The sequence below is a fragment of the Ovis canadensis genome, chromosome 23 (assembly GCF_042477335.2).
Source record: "Ovis canadensis isolate MfBH-ARS-UI-01 breed Bighorn chromosome 23, ARS-UI_OviCan_v2, whole genome shotgun sequence".
Classification (NCBI taxonomy): Eukaryota; Metazoa; Chordata; class Mammalia; order Artiodactyla; family Bovidae; genus Ovis; species Ovis canadensis.
In genome coordinates, this window is record NC_091267.1 from 30718391 (window position 1) to 30740202 (window position 21812).

At 38.9% G+C, this 21812-nt stretch overlaps 1 pseudogene; it reads left to right on the top strand.

The window, feature by feature from the left end:
* The first annotated feature begins 20455 nt into the window (after positions 1–20455).
* LOC138428138 (peptidyl-prolyl cis-trans isomerase A pseudogene) lies at positions 20456–21115 on the top strand (annotated as a pseudogene).
* The last annotated feature ends 697 nt before the right edge of the window (positions 21116–21812 follow it).

Sequence of the window (21812 nt, forward strand, 5' to 3'; positions counted from 1 at the left end):
CTGCTATCGGACTTAACTCCCTGTGTATCTCCTATCTTACCTTTGGAAGAGGCATCATGAGTCTTTTCTTTCTGAGGGCCTCACGTACTCCCTCTGGTCCTAACGATGCAACCAGGGATGCTCTATTTGTTTTCAAAGATGAAATATATTTTCAGAAAATCTCCATTGTTTACTCAATCTGTGCCTCAAGCTGAGATATTTACACCTCATAGTTTCTACATCTCTTATCTTGAAAGTTAAGCTCTTGAAGAGGGGGATAAAGATGTGACAAGGTTTCTCTTCAGCTCTGGGAAAATGCTATGATTTGAGGTAGAATGAGGTGCATGGCTGATATATGTGGTCATATTTTAGGACTCCAGAAATGAGGAAGACATTTCAGTAGGGCATACATGGGATGAGTGTGGGGGTATACTTGAGAGAAGAGATGCTTGTAATGTGTTTTTTTTTTTTTTTCCCCTCACCATGGATGGTTTGAGAAAGTTTAGCTTAGTTTTTGTTTTTTTTTTTCATACTCAACTAGTTTCAGGATGCCAAAGAGATCATATGGATTTACCAGCCTGTTTCTTAGGAAAATAGTTTATGCCATTGAGCTGCTTATTGAAGAACTGAGAATAAATACCATGCACAAAGTTTAGGTTATTGACAAGTGTTCAATACTTCTTGATAGATAAAAACTTAAATGAATTGGGAAGAATTACAAAATAATAATATTAATACATGTAGAATCTTATGTTGTATGGTAAAATACAAGTCTCTGATGAAAGAAAGAACAAATAATGTTTGAAAAATGAGTGGCATTAATAAGGAAAAGCCTATTATAATGAACCCAAAATCTTCTATTGTGTCAATTTCCTATTCTTTCCTCCCTGGAAATGAAGAACAGCTGGTTCCTATCCTCTATTTAATAGATCATCATATTTCAAACACAATTCTCTGAGTACCCTTTAGTCTCCTCTTTGCCAAGCTAAACAACATCACTTTCTTAAACTTTTCCTGTGGGACATATTTACCCTTGAATCATAGTGTACACACTTGAAGTATATTGCCTTCCATAATCCACAGTTTAAGCCTGTTAATTTTAGGAAAACTGCAAAAAAGGGAAAAAAATGTTTTGATGATAATTATTATATTTTGGTAATTATTTTGTTATTAAGAAAAAAAAAAGGCTTGTGCATCATGGATACACATCAAAGACAGTTTAACCTGAAGGATATGTATTTAGGCTTTTTATTCCAAAATCATTCTTAGAATAACATTCTTCAGGTAATGGGAGTTATGGCTGACCTGTCCATCACAGTAGATTCTATGGTCCCTAGTAATGGACATGTGCAAATGTACACGTGATGATGTATATAAATCAACAGTAGGAATAAGTTAGATAAACTGTTGACTTTAAACAAATAGATTGCTTTAGGGATTCCCTGATGGTCCTGTGGTTAGGACTCCAAGCCTCCACTGCAGAGGACTGGATGTGATCCCTGGTCAGAGAACTAAGATCCTGCGAAGTGCATAGTGCAGCACCAAAAAAAAAAAGAAGACTTTTTTTAGAGCAGTTTTAAGTTTGCCGAAATATTGAACAGAAAGTACAGAGTCCCCATATGCCCCTTTCTCATCTTTGCCCATATAAACTGGTTTCTTCTTTTATTAATATCTTGCATTTAGTGTGGTATATTTGTTACAATTGACGATCTTGAATGACTTATTTGACTTAGAAGCTATTTCCTGTCATAAGGCTTGAATCTGAGTCCCTCAAAGCTGTCTTTTAAGGGAATGTAGTCCATACTGTAGCATTGGAATGTAGCTCCAATACTTTGGCCTCCCAATGCAAAGACTTGACTCATTGGAAAAGACACAGATGCTGGGAAAGATTGAAGGCAAGAGGAGAAGGGGACAACAGAGGATGAGATGGTTGGATGGCATCACCGACTCAATGGACATATGTTTGTGCAAGCTCCAGGAGATGGTGATGGACAGGGAAGCCTGGCATGTTGCATTCCATGGGGTCACAAAGAGTTGGACATGACTGAGCTACTGAACTGAATTGGACAGAGTCCAATACAGAGGAAGGAAGTGGGTTTCCTCCCATCTGGCAAGTGGATTGCTTGACAATTTTGAAGAGATGCAATGTTTTCTGAGGTTGCTTCCATGCTCAGCATGAAAGCAGGTCAGCTTTGATTAACAATTATTGCCATGCACAGAGATGAAGAGGATGATTGCATAGATGAAGTCTATTTACCATATTAGACTATCAGAAAGGCACTGGATTATAGAGCAGGAGCCAGGATTCTAGGTCCCTCCAGTCTAATTTCTTGACCTCCAAGAGCTTATCTGACCTCTCTGAACCTAAAGTGCAGTAAAATGGAAAAATATTATTTTAACTTTGTTAAAGTGGCACATTGAACTAGAAAAAGTCTTGAAAGTACTTACAGCTCTGAAATGCATGATTCTAAGTGTTTTGAAGAACATTGCTGATACAGCTTTCATCAGATCAACCAAGAGACATTCAGCTGACCTTTCACCTCCTTGTAGTCGCCATGTCTATAAGTGACTATTTCTGTAACTGAATACAATTATTTTTTTCTGGCCCAACTATAACCAAAGTTATACACTAAAAACTCCAAAAGAGGAAAACAAGATGGGGAAGAAAAAACAACTAAGATATTTTTCATTTGATCATTACACTCTATTTTGGTGACTGTCAAAAATAATATCTAATTTACAGTGTTTTATATTTAAGCATCTGGCAGTTTGATTAATTTGATTAATTCATTTCTTAGAATTCTATCAACTCTGCCACACCATAACTTGTATAAAAAACTACACAATGAAAAATAGCTTTAAAAGGAATTAAAAATGTCATTATTTGAGATTTGATGTTATTAAGTTCTCATCTGGAAAAGGCAAAATAAGGTGAAATTAGAAAATTAAGAGAAAAGGAAAAAATAGATTTTCAGGCTAAAAATGCATTGCAAAAATATGTAACATGCTTTAAGGCTTATCGAACATATATTGCATATAATAAATATTCTGAAGGTTACTAGATTGTTGGTTTCCTTAAAGGAGTATTTGTTGGGAAATACATTCTTATATTTTAGGGCAAGTCTTTGATTTCCAGTTAAAAATAAGATTGTCTTTTGCTTGGCACTCAAGTGTAGTAAGTCCAGCAGGACCCTCATGGAGAAAGTCTGCTCAAGCACTGGGTTACCTCCTTGTGTCAAACATTTTGCTTTGGGGGGAGAAAATCAATCTATTTGCTGCACTAGTCATTATGCAATCTGCTATCTGGACATCATACTGCTGATATGTTGAAAACATCTCTAAACTGACAGCTTTCTGAACTGGTTTTTCCAGCTCTCCAGCTGATGAGCTTATAGCCACCCCACATTTTCCTGACCACTGCAATTTCACAAGCAGGTTCTAGTGAGGTAATCACCTGACCTCAGCAAAACCATTGTGTAAAGGGAATTTTGGTAACCTTGCTGTCAGCACAGCTGGATGGACTCACATTGCGTTCCTTTGCAGATTTGGAGTCTGTGAATTCCAGCAGCCTGAGATGGTGTGCCTGGGTTCTTGCTGGCATGTGTTTGCATCTGGCTCATGCTTCTTTCTCAGGTGGTTAAGCAAACGCCCTTCTGGAAAAGTTCAGGAACACAAAAGAATATTTGCATGCAGCCTTTCTTGTGACGAAGGATTTCAGGACTGACCTATTATTTCAAAATAGAGGTAGAAGAATCTGCAGAAGGGCAAAATCCACATGGTCACCCAATGCTTCCGGAGTGCTTATTGCAGGTGTAAATGTTTTTTTGGTATATGTGGACACTCAGATAACAATTGCATAAATTTGCATATTTTATTCTAACCCTCATAGATTGTTGCAAATTCTGAGGCAGGATTATCATCCAGAATAATATCGTCATGGAGATTTTAAGTTTTTAATGATCTCACACTTATTAAAATAGCTTCCTACTGATTGAGTACTCCCTGGACATTGAAATTGGGAAGGACAGAGATAGAAACTGATGGGAAGGGAAGAAAGAGCTAAAGACCCCAGGAATTTGGAAGCAAAGGAAAAGAGAACAGCAAATTAATTCCTAATGGGATTAGTGATGAGAGATTAGGATATAGGATTGTTGGCGTGGTGCAACTTTATTATTTTGAGATGAGTATTTGTCTTCTCTCACCTCCCTGTTCCCCCACCACCCCTTCGTGTTCCATCTAAACTCCAATTTCCCATCTGTTTTCCCTTCTCCAGAATCCTGCTCAGGACAGACATGCTTCCTTAGAGCTGCAGACTAACCCAGTAACTCCACTTTCACACCAGATCAAATGTTTCAGCCCTTCAGTTCTGACCCTCAGCTACACTGTAAAGTATGGGGAGACCTCATTAACAAATAACCAGAAATAAGTGACTAACAACAGTACATTAATACCTAAAGAACATGGGTAGAGACTGCTGCTGCTGCTAAGTCACTTCAGTCGTGTCCGACTCTGTGCGATCCCATAGGCGGCAGCCCACCAGGCTTCTCCATCTCTGGGATTCTCCAGGCAAGAACGCTGGAGTGGGTTGCCATTTCCTTCTCCAATGCATGAAAGTGAAAAGTGAAGTTGCTCAGTCGTGTCCAACCCTCAGTGATCCCATGGATTGTTGCCTTCCAGGCTCCTCCATCCATGGGATTTTCCAGGCAAGAGTACTGGAGTGGGGTGCCACTGCCTTGTAGAGACTGAGATACTTTAATTGAAATAAACGATAGAAGGGTTTAGGGGAGATCTTAGTCAGAATGATCATTCTAATATTCATCAAATCAATAGGCAGGTGTCTAAATATATAAGCAATTGATGTTGTTGTTCAGCAAATTCTAGGTGTTGTAATTGAGTGCTCACTAAAATGGAACTTTTTTTTTTTTTTTACATTTAATGAAGGGAATCTTCCTTCTCACTGTACCAAGATATGGCATCCAAAATAAAAGCAGAAGCAATTTCATGAGAAACAAAGAGGAACTTTATGAGTCATGTGTATGTTACATGATAGTTTAGCTATTCATTGTCAACATAATGAAGTTAAACTTAACAACCTGTCAATCACCCTTCTGTGGTCCTAAATCATGTGGGTCATTCTGCAGAATTAGGAGCAATTTCAATGTGACTACCTTCTAATTGCACTTAATCTTTTTCCTAAACATCAAACAATTGCTCTTAGGATCCACTCTCAATTATTAAGCAGTCTATGAATACCAGTGAGTTCAGAGACCTTGAAGCACAGACTTGGCCACCCCTTGGGCAGAGATATAAGTTAGCATGGGAAAATAATATACCTCTTATTTTTGGTCTCAATTTCTAAAGAAAAAGACTTAGAAGAGCTAAGATGTCTCTTTAAACAAAGCTGGTGATAAATTTTTCATCCAAATGAAAAATATTGGATTTTCGTACATTTTAAGTCCTCTCTTGCTATGACCTCACTAACTATGGTCTCTTGAATATTATTATCCTTCATATATATAGTGTTGAAATAAACTAAAATGATTAAGTTGCCCTGACCCCTTGACTAATACTTGGTTATTTGTTCCACAGCCCTTCTAAAGCAAGTCTCTATGAGATAGCTTGAGAGAACCCCTTTGAATCCTGAACTGCACTGAACTTACCTTTTTGATGTTTTGTCCTTAACATAGCTTACATTATTAATTGCAAAGAACAAGAGTGGTTGAACTCTGCATCTTTGCTTTAAGCTCTTCAGGTAAGCAGATGAGAACTTTTGCTGACTGCCCACTGTGAACAGGGCACTCCACTGGACACTGAATTTATAAACAAAGCAACTAAGCAAACAAACCATACTGCTTCCTTGATCTGAAGTTTTAATAAAGGAGGGATGTTTTAGGTGGAGATAATACACACATCCTATTACAAACCATAATCAGAGTTTCAATTAATAATAATATTTTGAGAATTGATTCCCTGTCTTGGTGAGATTCAGACGTTCTCTCAGGCCATTGTTGCTGCTGTGCTGTATCAGGGCACTCCAGTCCCTCTCTCTGCTCACCTCTCACATTCAATATGATGGAACATCCTATAAACTTCCCAGGGTAGGTACTTATTTGTTTGTGTTTGCTCTACTTCCCTATTTATATGGTGAAATTTCTGAGATCAAGTAGACATATGTTCTCATATTCCTTACTCTTGGCAGAAAGGACTCCCAAAGGAGTCCATAACACTCTCTTCCTCAGGTTGGTACAAGACTAATCACTTTTCAGACTCAAGATCTTAATGTAAATGTTACCTTATCAATGACGACTTCCTGGACTGCCTATCAAGAACATTGTTCAACACTACCAAGGAGTCAGTCTATTCTTTAGCATCCTGTTTGTTTCAGAGCAACTCATAATTATTTACTTTATATGCTTCTTCATTTTCTATTTTCCTATTAGACTAAAATAATTGTGAATGATTATGCTGTGAAAGTGCTACACTCAATATGCCAGCAAATTTGGAAAACTCAGCAATGGCCACAGGACTGGAAAAAGTCAGTTTTCATTCCAATCCCTAAGAAGGGCAGTGCCAAATAATGTTCGAACTACCACACAGTTGTGCTCATTTCACATGCTAGCAAGGTAATACTCAAAATCCTTCAAGCCAGGCTTCAACAGTACATAAACCAAGAACTTCTAGATGTGCAAGCTGGATTTAGAAAAGGCAGAGGAACCAGAGATCAAATTGCCAGCATCTGTTGGATCAAGGTAAAAAGCAAGAGAATTCCAGAAAAACACCTACTTCTGCTTCATTGACTACACTTAAGATGTTGAATGTGGATCACAACAAGCTGTGGAAAATTCTTAAACAGATGGGAATATCAGACCATTTTACCTGTCTCCTCAGAAACCTGTATGCAGGGCAAGAAGTAACAGAACAGGACATGAAAAAAAAATGGACTGGTTCAAAATTGAGAAACAGTACATCAAGGCTGTATGTTGTCACCCTGCTTATTTAACATATATGCATAGTATATCATATGAAATCTTGGGCTGGATGAAGCATAAGCTGGAATCAAAATTTCTGGGAGAGATATCAATAACCTCAGACATGCAGATGATACCACCCTAATGGCAGAAAGTGAAGAGGGACTAAACAGCCTCTTGATGAAGGTAAAGAGGAGACTGGAAAAGCTGGCTTAAAACCCAATGTTCAAATAACAAAGGTTGTGGCATCCAGTCCATTCAGTTCAGTTAATTTCAGTCGTGTCTGACTCTTTGCGACCCCATGAATTGCGGCACGCCAGGCCTACCTGTCCATCACCAATTCCCAGAGTTCACTCAAACTCATGTCCATCGAGTCAGTGATGCCATCCAGCCACCTCATCCTCTGTAGTCCCCTTCCCCTCCTGCCTCCAATCCCTCTCAGCATCAAGGTCTTTTCCAATGAGTCAACTCTTCGCATGAGGTGGCCAAAGTATTGGAGTTTCAGCTTCAGCATCAGTCCTTGCAATGAACACCCAGGACTGATCTCCTTTAGAATGCATTGGTTAGATCTCCTGCAGTCCAAGAGACTCTCAAGAGTCTTCTCCAACACCACAGTTCAAAAGCATCAATTCTTCGGTGCTCAGCCTTCTTCACAGTCCAACTCTCACATCCATACATGACCACCGAAAAAACCACAGCCTTGACTAGACAGACCTTTGTTGGCAAAGTAATGTCTCTGCTTTTCAATATGCTCTCTAAGTTGGTCATAATTTTCCTTCCAAGGAGTAAACATCTTTTAATTTCATGGCTGCAGTCACCATCTGCTTCATGGCAAATAGATGGGGGGTAAATAGAAAAAGTAAAAGACTTTATTTTATTGGGCTCCAATTTCACATGGATGGTGACTGCAGCCATGAAATTAAAAAAACACTTGCTGCTTGGAAGAAAAGAAATGACAAACCTAGACAGTGTATTTAAAAGCAGAGACATCACTTTGCCAGCAAAGGTCTGTCTAGTCAAGGCTATGTTTTTTTCAGTAGTCATGTATAGATATGATCTAGACCATAAGGAAGGCTGAGAACTGAAGAACTGGTGCTTTTGAACTGTGGTGCTAGAGAAGACTGTTAAGAGACCCTTGGACAGAAAGGAGATCAAACCAGTCAATTCCAAAGGAAATCAACTCTGAATATTCATTGGAAGGACTGATACTGAAACTGAAACTCCGATACTTTGGCTACCTGATGCAAACAGCTGACTCATTGTAAAATACCCTGATCCTGGTAAAGATTGTTGAGCAGGAGAAGAGAGTGACAGAGTATGAGATGGTTGAATGGCATCATGGATTCAGTGGACCTGAGTTTGAGCAAACTCTAGGAGATAGTGAAAGACAGGGAAGCCTGGTGTGCTGCATTCCAGTGGGTAATAGAGTCAGACACAATGGAGCAATGGAAAAACAACAAATCATGAAACAAGAAAATTGCTGGTTTCATTCTCCAGTGTAAAACTTGAACTTAGCTCATTCTCTATTTCATTCATTCAAAAATATGCATTCAAATACTTCTTATATTTCAAATATAAATACAAAATATCTGTTAAAATATTGAATTATATATAATTCATACATCTGGATCCTCAAAACGGTGAAGAGATTATGATAGAAATAAAACTTTGCCAAAAAAATCACATATATGTAATGTATCAACTCTAAAGTGGCTTCTGATTCTCAGTTAAATGTCAATTTTAAAAGCAAAATTATAACTCTGAAATTAAATTTTAAGAAATTACAAGAAAAAAAATTGCTAGAAACAATCAGTATATTTAAAGTAGAAGAGTATCCAGTTTTTGATGAGTTTGGGCACAAAAGATGATGTCGACTGTAGGTGACTGACCTCTTGAGTTCTATGGCTCACACTGGTTAATGCTGTACAGGCTCTGAGTATCTAAAGTAGCCTAGAGTCTGGGAATTCAGGAGTGTCCCACTTGGCAAGTAATGAACACTAATAGAGGAAGTGTTCTATTCAGATTACTGCCTCAATTTCACATTGTGTTGCCTATTCCTTGATTGTCAATCATCTTGACACTGGAGATACCCTCTCCAGTCCAGCTGACAGGCATAATTATTTCTTTTTTATGCAGATCTTACTATCTCTGCCAGTTGTTAAACAGCTACAAATGGCGGTAGAGTGGAGCAGAGGTTCTTACCAAAGTACTTTTATTATTGGATCCAAATTAGATAATCAGTTACAATAATCCATGTATCTGGCAGCACTCTGGACCTTTTTGTAATTGTGTATGAAACATTACGATTAAAAGGAAAAATCTGAAACTTGTTTAGACTGAAAACATACCAACCTTCTTCCCTTTATTGACCTGGTAACATCTACCTATCTTAACCATGGCTTTGACAGTACTTTTGGATCAACATAGAAAGATCAAAATAAAATCCTAAGGTCATGTATATGTGGAATTTCCATTGTTTGCTATCAACAGAACTTCAGGGAAAGCCAATAGTTTGATTCACTGATTACCATAATTGTCATCCAGGTAATCAATTAATCAGAACTAGATATCTAGGGAACTCTGAGGATACAGTGAAGTATAGGAAATTGTCATAGGACTCAAGGAATTCACAAAGCATGGACAAGGAGTGATTTCATGGAATCCATAATCCTAAGGCTGGAGACAGCATTAGAAACAATCTAATCAAACACCTCACTTTACATTTTTGCAAAATGTAAGTGTAATATGTAAGTCACTTACATTTTAGAAAATATAAGTGACTTGTTCAAGGTTATTAAGTGTACTAATGGCAGAGGAGAGCCAGGGCCTTTGATTCTCCACCAGGTAACAATTTAGAAGGAATTAATTGACATCGACTGAACATAGAACAGGAACTGGGACAACACCTTGGAGAGTACAAAGATGCTCAGGAGCTGCCAAACAGAAATCTGGAGAAAGAAATTACAATAACAGCCTCCATTTATTGAGAAGCTATTACGTGCAAGTCATATTGCTTGACATTTTATAAAATGTTATCTAATGCTCACAATAGCTCTGCAAGGTAGATATTATTCATTTCATTTTCCAATTGAAGAAATAGATTCAGTGAAGTTAATGAACTAGCCCAAGGTCATAGAGTTAGAAATAAGATTCATACTGAGCTATGCTGAACCAAAACTCATATTCTTTCTGTTAAACCAAATTTTCTCAAAGGAATATGAAAGACATAGAGGCCATGTTTGATCTGACCAGCAAGCTCAACTAATGGAAGCACATAGCGGGTAGATTCAGATGATCTAATTGGACATGATTATGGGAGACTTTTCATGCTGGACTAATGAGTGAAAACTTTGATAAGGATTCATGAACTAATAGAGACACATTTGAAAACTGCTGCTTCAAAAAAGGGTCTCTTGTAGCGAAGGCTATGTGACCAATCAGTTAGAAGATTGATGAAGACATAGATATCAAAACAAGAGTTTGCTGTTTCCTAATTCCTCAAATTTCTTTATAATACTCAGAACTCTTCTGGCAGGAGAATTGGAAGGACAACAAGTCCCCAGCAGATACTTTTCCTTCCTGCAAAGCTAGTATTAATTTTCAGCTTGTACTTCCTTCTGAAAACTATTTTGATTGGTCACACATCTGTTCTGATGGAAGTACCCAGGCCACAGTGGATGTTGCAATTTTGGATAAAACTCTTTTGTATATCTAAAATAAATTTAAGCTTTTAAAGGCATCTTACTGCATCATGTGTGTTTCCCTGTTGCTATTATTTAGTTACTAAGTCATGTGTAACTCTTTGTGACCTCATGGACTGTAGCAGGCCAGGCTTCTCAGTTCTCCACTATTTCCCAGAGTTTGCTAAAACTCAGGTTCATTGAGTTAATGGTGCTATCTAGCCATCTCATCCTCTACCACTGCTCCCTTCTCCTTTCGCCCTCAATCTTTCCCAGCTTCAGGGTCTTTTTCAGTGAGTCAGCTCTTCCCATCAGGTGGCCAAAGTGTTGGAGCTTAAGCTTTAGCAACTGTTCTTCCAGTGAATATTCAGGGTTGATATTCTTTAGGACTGACTGCTTTGATCTCTTTGCAGCCCAAAGGACTCTCAGAAGTCTTCTCCAGCCTCAATTATTTGGTGTTCAGCCTTCTTTATCATCCAACTCTCACATCCATACATGACTACTGGAAAAACTATGTGTGTGCTCATTCCCTCAGTCATGTCCAACTCTTGAGACTCCATGGACTGCAGCCTGCCACGATACTCTGTCTATGGAATTTTCCCAAGCAAGAATTCTGGAGTGAGTTGCCATTTCTTCCTCCAGGAGAGCTTCCCCAGCCAGGGATCAAACCTGCCTCTCGTGCATTTCCTATATTGGCAGGCAGATTCTTTACCATTTAGCCACCAGGGAAGCCCATTATAGCCTGACAGACTAGAGGTATCAGAGAGCAGCATCAAAACCATAGCTTTGACTGTATGGATCTTTGTCAGCAAAGTGATATCTCTGCTTTTTAAAATGCTTTCTAGGTTTGCCATCACTTTCCTTCCAAGGAACAAGCGCCTTTTAATTTCATGACTAAAGTCACCATCTGTAGCAATTTTGGAGACCAAGAAAATAAAATTCATTAGTATATCTAATACTAGTTAATCTAATACTAGTGTTACAAAAACCCTGGAACTTTACATTTTGTTGTCACTGCTTTCTGAGCACAGCAAATGAGGCTGTTCAGCATTTTGCTTCTGTTTACCTTTTCCTTGCTCTAGTTTCCCTCCATCTTCCTACCACTCATTAATAGATACAAGTCATTTCTAAAGGCTCAGAGAACTTTTTGTCTTTTCTGTCCCTTCTATGGGAACTCCCTTTGCTCCCTGGTACACTTCTGTTCAATTTTTAAATAATCTTAAAAACAACCTTCTGTAGATCATTACCATATTTATGCTACAATAGACTCCTGTACTTAAACATCTCAAAAAAATTATATTTTTTGGCTGCTGTTAATTTGATTTCATGTTTCCCTTTAAACTAGAAATTTCTCATGGATGGAAATTCTGATTTTCAACAGAGGTTTGATTTTTTCCAAGCTGTAAAAGCATAGGAATTTTTTTCAGGAGAAAATATTGAAGAAAAGAAGAACAGAAAAATGATTGAAGAAAAGAAGAACTGAAAAATGAAAGAAAGGCAAAAAAAAAAAAAAAGAAAGGCAAGCAAGGTGATGGAAAAAGAAAGACATATTTATGCACGAGTGAATTAAATCTGCTAGTAGTTGTGTTTTTTTGTTTTGAGATTTCTAATGTCTCAATTCGTAGTTGGTTAAAGAGTTTTACCTTAATGTGGATACCAGTTATATTTTCCAATATGTACCAAGTGCTACCAGCCAAGAAATACAATCTACATGTGGGTCACTGGGAAACTCAATCACGTATAAATATTGAATGAGTATATAAGAATCCAGATTCAAGTAGAATTTGATCCTTGTTTAGACTGAAAGCTCTTTAGTGAATTATTGGGAACGTGTTACTTAAGGAATGAGATGATGATGATTTACCATACTTTTTAGCTTCTATTCCTTGCACAATATCTGGCTCGTAGCAATGTTTTATTCAAAATGTAGGTGAATATTAAAACAATAGTCTGTACTCTATGCTTGTTGATTGAGCCCTGATTTTATTACTAAGTAGTGCTCTATAACCCATGTGAGCCCCAGTTTCCTCTGAAGAGGAACAAATGTATATCTACTTCCTTTTGCTGTTCTGAAGATTACCAGAGATAATATATTTTAGAAAACTGATTTTTTTTAATATTAAAATACTTAGGAAATCTGAATTATAGCTATTAGGAACAGACTGAAATAGGTTAATCAGTTCTCCTTATAAGCAACAGCAATTTTGAGGAGGCAAATGAGAAAGAGTTATTTGTAAATATTAAATATTATGAGGGTTAATGCTAAGGGTCAATTTACCTTTTTTTCCCAGTTTCATATCTCAAATTATTCTTTTCATGCCTTATCATCTTATCAGTTAAAATTGTCTACACTTAGCCTCACATTGTAAATACAGCCAAGAAGTTAAAACAGCCAAGGTATATCTTAGACAGATCCAAATAAATAGATCACTGCTGACAGATTTGTCTCCATAACAATCTATCACTGAAACAAAAGCACTTCCACTAGTAATCTATAAATATCAGTTGAGCACTAAAAGAAATTTCTAAGAAATATACCATATCAATGACTATAGAAGCTATGTTTTTTAAAATAAAAATTTATCAACTTGTGTCTGATTGGATGCTGTTCATCAAAAAACTATGGTTCTATTTGGTTTAGCATTGATCTATAGGAGCTGAAGTGCTGGGTTTAACTTTTGTTTTGTAACTTTTATTAAAAAGTTCTTCACCCATTTCTCCCACACCTCTGGCACCACTAATCTGTTCTTTTGCATCTATTAGCTTGGCTTTTTGTTTATTTATTTGTTTTTAGATTCCTTATTTCAGAGAGATAATACAGTATTTGTCTCTCTCTGACTTATTTCACTAGCCTAATACCATTTAGATCCATCCATATTGTTGAAAATGGAAAGATTTCATTGTGTTTTAATGGATAAAATTATTTAGGTATATATCACCATTTTTTATCCATTCATTCAATGAAAAACATTTAATTTGTTTTCATATCTTGGCTATTGTAACTAATGTTGCAGTGAACATACAGGTGTATATATTCTTTCTGAGTTAGTGTTTTCATCTTCAGATAAGTATCTAAAGTAAAATTTCTGGTTCCTACGGTAGTCCCATTTTTAATTTTTTGAAGATGCTCCATACTTTTTGGAAGAAGCTTCATAATTTTTTGAAGATGCCATAAAGGATATACCAATTTATATTCCTAAGCATGGCCGAGAGGAGCTGCCCCACGTCCGAGGTCAGGGGCAGCGGCCTAGAGTGCCAGGCTGCGACGGCGCAGGAACGGCCGAGAGGAGCTACCCCGTGTCTGAGGTCAGTGGTGGCCAGGAAGAGACACCCCGCGTCCGAGGCCAGGGCCGGCAGCTGGGAGGAGCATCCCGAGGAGTGGTGGCTGCTCAGGTAGAGGAGCTATCCCACGTTGAAGGTCAGGAACAGCGGCAGTAAGGAGATGCCCCTCGTCCAAGGTAAGGAGCAGCAGCTGTGCTTTGCTGGAGCAGCCATGAAGAGATGCCCCACACCCAAGGTAAGAGAAACCAAAGTAAGAAGGTAGGTGTTGCAAGAGGGCATCAGAGGGCAGACACACTGAAACCATACTCACAGAAAACTAGTCACTCTAATCACACTGGGACCACAACCTCGTCTAACTCAATGAAACCAAGCCATGCCTGCGGGGCAACCCAAGATGGGCGGGTAATGATGGAGAGGTTTGACAGAGCATGGTCCACTGGAGAAGGGAATGGCAAGCCACTTCAGTATTCTTGCCTTGAGAACCCTATGAACAGTAGGAAAAGGCAAAATGATAAGATACCAAAAGAGGAATTCCCCAGGTCATTAGGTGCCCAACACGCTACTGGATATCAGTGGAGAAATAACTCCAGAAAGAATGAAGGGATGGAGCCAAAGCAAAAAAAAATACCCACCTGTGGATGTGACTGGTGATAGAAGCAAGGTCCGATGCTGTAAACAGCAATATTGCACAGGAACCTGGAATGTCAGGTCCATGAATCAAGGCAAATTGGAAGTGGTCAAACAAGAGATGGCAAGCGTGAACGTCAACATTCTAGGAATAAGCGAACTAAAATGGACTGGAATGGGTGAATTTAACTCAGATGACCATTATATCCACTACTGCGGGTAGGAATCCCTCAGAAGAAATGGACTATCCATCATGGTCAACAAAAGAGTCCGAAATGCAGTACTTGGATGCAATCTCAAAAATGACAGAATGATCTCTGTTCGTTTCCAAGGCAAACCATTCAATATCACAGTTATCCAAGTCTATGCCCCAACCAGCAATGCTGAAGAAGCTGAAGTTGAATGGTTTTATGAAGACCTACAAGACCTTTTAGAACTAACACACAAAAAAGATGTCCTTGTCATTATAGGGGGCTGAAATGCAAAAGTAGGAAGTCAAGAAACACCTGGAGTAACTGGCAAATTTGGCCTTGGAATGTGGAATAAAGCAGGGCAAAGACTAATAGAGTTTTGCCGAGAAAATGCACTGGTCATAGCAAACACCCTTTTCCAACAACACCAGGGAAGGCTCTACACATGGACATCACCAGATCGTCAACACCGAAATCAGATTGATTATATTCTTTGCAGCCAAAGATGGAGAAGCTCTATATAGTTAACAAAAACAAGACCAGGAGCTGACTGTGGCTCAGATCATGAACTCCTTATTACCAAATTCAGACATAAATTGAAGAAAGTAGGGAAAACCGCTAGACCATTCAGGTATGACCAAAATCAAATCCCGTATGATTATACAGTGGAAGTGAGAAATAGACTTAAGGGCCTAGATCTGATGGATAGAGTGCCTGATGAACTATGGAATGAAGTTCGTGACATTGGACAGGAGACAGGGATCAAGAACATCCCCATGGAAAAGAAATGCAAAAAAGCAAAATAGCTGTCTGGGGAGGCCTTACAAATAGCTGCGAAAAGAAGAGAAGTGAAAAGCAAAGGAGAAAAGGAAAAATATAAGCATCTGAATGGAGAGTTCCAAAGAATAGCAAGAGGAGATAAGAAAACATTCCTCAGTGATCAATGCAAAGAAATAGAGGAAAAGAACAGAATGGGAAAGACTAGAGATCTCTTCAAGAAAATTAGAGATATCAAGGGAACATTTCATGCAAAGATGGGCACGATAAAGGACAGAAATGGTCTGGACCTAACAGAAGCAGAAGATATTAAGAAGAGGTGGCAAGAATACACAGAAAAACTGTACAAAAAAGATCTTCACAACCCAGATAATCATGATGAGGTGATCACTAACCTAGAGCCAGACATCTTGGAAAGTGAAGTCAAGTGGGCCTTAGAAAGCATCACTATGAACAAAGCTAGTGGAGGGGATGGAATTCCAGTAGAGCTATTTCAAATCCTGAAATGATGCTGTGAAAGTGCTGCACTCAATATGCCAGCAAATTTGGAAAACTCAGCAGTGGCCACAGGACTGGAAAAGGTCAGTCTTCATTCCAATCCCAACGAAAGGCAATGCAAAAGAATGCTCAAACTACCACACAATTGCACTCATTTCACATGCTAGTAACATAATGCTCAAAATTGTCCGAGCCAGGCTTCAGCAATACGTGAACCGTGAACTCCCTGATGTTCAACCTGGTTTTAGAAAAGGCAGAGGAGCCAGAGATCAAATTGCCAACATCTGCTGTATCATGGAAAAAGCAACAGATTTCCAGAAAAATATCTATTTCTGCTTTATTGACTATGCCAAAGCCTTTGATTGTATGGATCACAATAAACTGTGGAAAATTCTGAGAGAGATGGGAATACCAGACCTTCTGACCTGCCTCTTGAGAAATCTGTATGCAGGTCAGGAAGCAACAGTTACAACTGGACATGGAACATCAGACTGGTTCCAAATAGGAAAAGGAGTATGTCAAGGCTGTATATTGTCACCCTGCTTACTTAACTTATATGCAGAGTACATCATGAGAAACGCTGACTGGAAGAAACACAAGCTGGAATCAAGATTGCCGGGAGAAATATCAATAACCTCAGATATGCAGGTGACACCACCCTTATGGCAGAAAGTGAAGAGGAGCTTAAAAGCCTCTTGATGAAAGTGAAAGAGGAGAGTGAAAAAGTTGGCTTAAAGCTCAACATTCACAAAATGAAGATCATGGCATCCGGTCCCATCACTTCATGGGAAATAGATGGGGAAACAGTGAAACAGTGTCAGACTTTATTTTTTTGGGCTCCAAAATCACTGCAGATGGTGACTGCAGCCATGAAACTAAAAGACGCTTACTCCTTGGAAGAAAAGTTATGACCAACCTAGATAGTATATTCAAGAGCAGAGACATTACTTTGCTGACTAAGGTCCATCTAGTCAAGGCTATGGTTTTTCCTGTGGTCATGTATGGATGTGAGAGTTGGACTGTGAAGAAGGCTGAGCACAGAAGAGTTGATGCTTTTGAACTGTGGTGTTGGAGAAGACTCTTGAGAGTCCCTTGGACTGCAGGGAGATTCAACCAGTGCATTCTGAGGGAGATCAACCCTGGGATTTCTTTGGAAGGAATGATGCTAAAGGTGAAGCTCCAGTACTTTGGCCACCTCATGTGAAGAGTTGAGTCATTGGAAAAGACTCTGAAACTGGGAGGGATTGTGGGCAGAAGGAAAAGGGGACGACAGAGGATGAGATGGCTGGATGGCATCACGGACTCAATGGACGTGAGTCTGAGTGAACTCCAGGAGTTGGTGATGGACAGGGAGGCCTGGCGTGCTGCAATTCATGTGGTCGCAACGAGTCGGACACGACTGAATGACTGAACTGAACTGAACAGTACACAAGGGCTCATTTTTTTCCACCTGCTCGTCAACAGTTACTTCTTGTCTCTTTGATAATAGCCATTCTAACAGCTGTAAGATTATATCTCATTGTGGTTTCAATTGCATTTTCCTGATGATTAATGCTACTGGGCATCTTTTCATGTACTTTTTGGTGATCCATGTCTTCTTTGAAAAATGTCCATTCAGATTTTCAGCCCATTTTTAATTGGATTTTTTTTTTCTGTAGAATTGTGTGAGTTCTTTATGTATGTTGGATATCAACTTCTTATCAGATACATGATTTACAAATATTTTCTCCCATTCATTAGATTGCCTTTTCATTTTATTGATTGTCTTTTTTGCTGTGCAGAAAGTTTTTAATTTGATATAGCCCCACTTATTTACTGTTGCCTTAGTTGCTTTGCTTTGGGGTCAAGTTAAAAAAAAAATCACAAAGGTCTATGACATGGAGCTTATTGCCTGTGTGTTCTTTTAGAATTTTCACAATTCCAGGTCTCACTTTAAATCTTTAATCAATGTTCAGCTATTTTTTGTGTATTGTACAAGATAGTTGTTGAGTTTTTGCATGTGACTGTCCAGATTTTTCAACATCATTTATTGAAGAGCCATTCCTTTCCCCATTGTACATCTTGGCTTCTTTGTTGTAAATGATTGGATTTATTACTAGGCTCTCTCTTCTGTTCCATTGGTCCATATTTCTGTGTTTATGTCAGTCACATACCTTTTGATTATTGTAGCTTTGTAGTATAGTTTGGAATCAGGGAGCATGATGCCTCCATCATTGTTCTTCTTTCTCAATGTTGCTTTGGCTGTTTAGCACCGTTTTGGTTTAATACAAATTTTAGCATCATTGCTCTATTTCTGTGAAAAAATATTATTGAAATATGATGGATATTATCTTGAGTTTGCAGATTACTTTGAGTAGCATGGACATTTAACAATCTTGATTCTTGCAATTTATGAGGATGTCAGACCTCTCCATTTATTTGTCTCCTTTTCAAGTTCTTTCATTAATGTCTTGTTAAGATATTTCTTGGTATATATCTGGTGTCTGTCAAAGTAGGAACCAGGAAGAAAGTATTACTAAGAATAGTAATTGAAAACTTGTTGCTGTTTGGAAGGTGACTGACAAAAAGGAATTAATTCTCCTTGAGTTCTTTTTAGCACCAGACAAGCAAGGGCTTGTTGATATGGAGGCCATTGTTGTTCTTTAGTCACTACGTCCTTTAGGACTCTTTGTGACTTTACAGACTGCAGCACACCAGGCTTCATTGTCCATTAGTATCTCCCAGAGTTTGTCCAGATTAACATCCTTCAAGTTGGTGATGCTATCTAATCATCTCATCCTTTGCCTCCCCTATCTCCTTTTACAGCATTGGACCTTGCTTCTATCATCAGTTACTTCCACAGCTGGGTATTGTTTTTGCTTTGGCTCCATCCTTTCATTCTTTCTGGAGTTATTTCTCCACTGATCTCCAGTATCATGTTGGGCACCTACTGGCCTGGGGAGTTCTTTCATTATCTTATTATTTTGCCTTTTCACACTGTTCATGGGGTTCTCAAGGCAAGAATACTGAAGTGGTTTTCCATTCCCTTCCCCAGTGGACCACATTCTGTCAGGTCCAGTGCTGTAAAGAGCAATATTGCATAGGAACCTGGAATGTCAGGTCCATGAATCAAGGCAAATTGGAAGTGGTCAAACAAGAGATGGCAAGGGTGAACGTCAACATTCTAGGAATAAGCGAACTAAAATGGACTGGAATGGGTGAATTTAACTCAGATTATATCTACTACTGTGGGCAGGAATCCCTCAGAAGAAATGGAGTAACCATCATGGTCAACAAAAGAGTCCGAAATGCAGTACTTGGATGCAATCTCAAAAACGACAGAATGATCTCTGTTCGTTTCCAAGGCAAACCATTCAATATCACAGTAATCCAAGTCTATGCCTCAACCAGTTACACTGAAGAAGCTGAAGTTGAATGGTTTTATGAAGACCTACAAGACCTTTTTGGAACTAACACACAAAAAAGATGTCCTTGTCATTATAGGGGACTGAAATGCAAAAGTAGGAAGTCAAGAAACACCTGGAGTAACTGGCAAATTTGGCCTTGGAATGTGGAATAAAGCAGGGCAAAGACTAATAGAGTTTTGCCGAGAAAATACACTTGTCATAGCAAACACCCTCTTCCAACAACACCAGAGAAGGCTCTACACATGGACATCACCAGATGGTCAAAACTGAAATCAGATTGATTATATTCTTTGCAGCCAAAGATGGAGAAGCTCTATATAGTTAACAAAAACAAGACCAGGAGCTGACTGTGGCTCAGATCTTGAACTCCTTATTACCAAATTCAGACATAAATTGAAGAAAGTAGGGAAAACCGCTAGACCATTCAGGTATGACCTAAATCAAATCCCGTATGATTATACAGTGGAAGTGAGAAATAGATTTAAGGGCTTAGATCTGATAGACAGAGTGCCTGATGAACTATGGAATCAGGTTTGTGACATTGTACAAGAGACAGGGATCAAGGCCATCCCCATGGAAAGGAAATGCAAAAAAGCAAAATGGCTGTCTGGGGAGGCCTTACAAATAGCTGTGAAAAGAAGAGAGGTGAAAAGCAAAGGAGAAAAGGAAAGATATAAGCCTCTGAATGGAGAGTTCCAAAGGATAGCAAGAAGAGATAAGAAAGCCTTCTTCAGCAATCAATGCAAAGAAATAGAGGAAAAGAACAGAATGGGAAAGATTAGAGATCTCTTCAAGAAAAGTAGAGATACTAAGGGAACATTTCATGAAAGATGGGCATGATAAAGGACAAAAATGGTCTGGACCTAACAGAAGCAGAAGATATTAAGAAGAGGTGGCAAGAATACACGGGAGAACTGTACAAAAAGTATCTTCACGACCCAGATAATCACGATGGTGTGATCACTCATCTAGAGCCATACATACTGGAATGTGAAGTCAAGTGGGCCTTAGAAAGCATCACTACGGGCCTTGCAGACGCTGCCACCCCGGAGCCTCCTTTGCTGTCTAGCCATGGTCAACCCCACCGTGTTCTTCGACATCGCTGTCAATGGTGAGCCCTTGGGCCGCATCTCTTTTGAGCTGTTTGCAGACAAAGTTCCAAAGACAGCAGAAAACTTTTGTGCTCTGTGCACTGGAGAGAAAGGATTTGGTTATAAAGGTTCCTGTTTTCACAGAATAATTCTGGGATTTATGTGCCAGGGTGGTGACTTCACACGCCATAATGGTACTGGTGGCAAATCCATCTATGGCGAGAAATTTGATGATGAGAATTTCATTCTGAAGCATGCAGGTCCTGGTATCTTGTCCATGGCAAATGCTGGCCCCAACACAAATGGTTCCCAGTTTTTCATCTGCATTGCCAAGACTGAGTGGTTGGATGGCAAGTATGTGGTCTTTGGCAAAGTGAAAGAGGGCATGAATATTGTGGAAGCCATGGAGCGCTTTGGGTCCAGGAACAGCAAGATCAGCAAGAAGATCGCTATTTCTGACTGTGGACAAATCTAATAAATTTGACTTGTGTTTCACTTAACCACCAGACCATTCCTTCTGTAGCCCAGGAGAGCACCCCTTCACCCCATCTGCTCGAAATATCCTATAATCTTTGTGCTCTCACTACAGTTCTTTGGGTTCCATATTTTCCTTATCCCCCTTCAAGTTTAGCTGGATGGCAAAGTTAAATTTATGATCATGAAATAAAAATTAAACAATTAAAAAAAAAAAGAAAGCATCACTACGAACAAAGTTAGTGGAGGTGATGGAATTCCAGTGGAGCTATTTCAAATCCTGAAAGATGATGCTGTGAAAGTGATGCACTCAATATGCCAGTAAATTTAGAAAACTCAGCAGTGGCCACAGGACTGGAAAAGGTCAGTTTTCATTCCAATCCCAAAGAAAGGCAATGCCAAAGAATACTCAAACTACTGCAAAATTGCACTCATCTCACATGCTAATAAAGCATTGCTCAAAATTGTCCGAGCCAGGCTTCAGCAATACGTGAACTGTGAACTCCCTGATGTTCAACCTGGTTTTAGAAAAGACAGAGGAACCAGAGATCAAATTGCCAACATCCTCTGAATCATGGAAAAAAACAAGAGAGTTCCAGAAAAACATCTATTTCTGCTTTATTGACTTTCTTTGACTGTGTGGATCACAATAAACTGTGGAAAATTCTGAGAGAGATGGGGATACCAGACCACCTGACCTGCCTCTTGAGAAATCTGTATGCAGGTCAGGAAGCAACAGTTAGAATTGGACATGGAACAATAGACTGGTTTCAAATAGGAAAAGGAGTATGTCAAGGCTGTATATTGTCACCATGTTTATTTAACTTATATGCAGGGT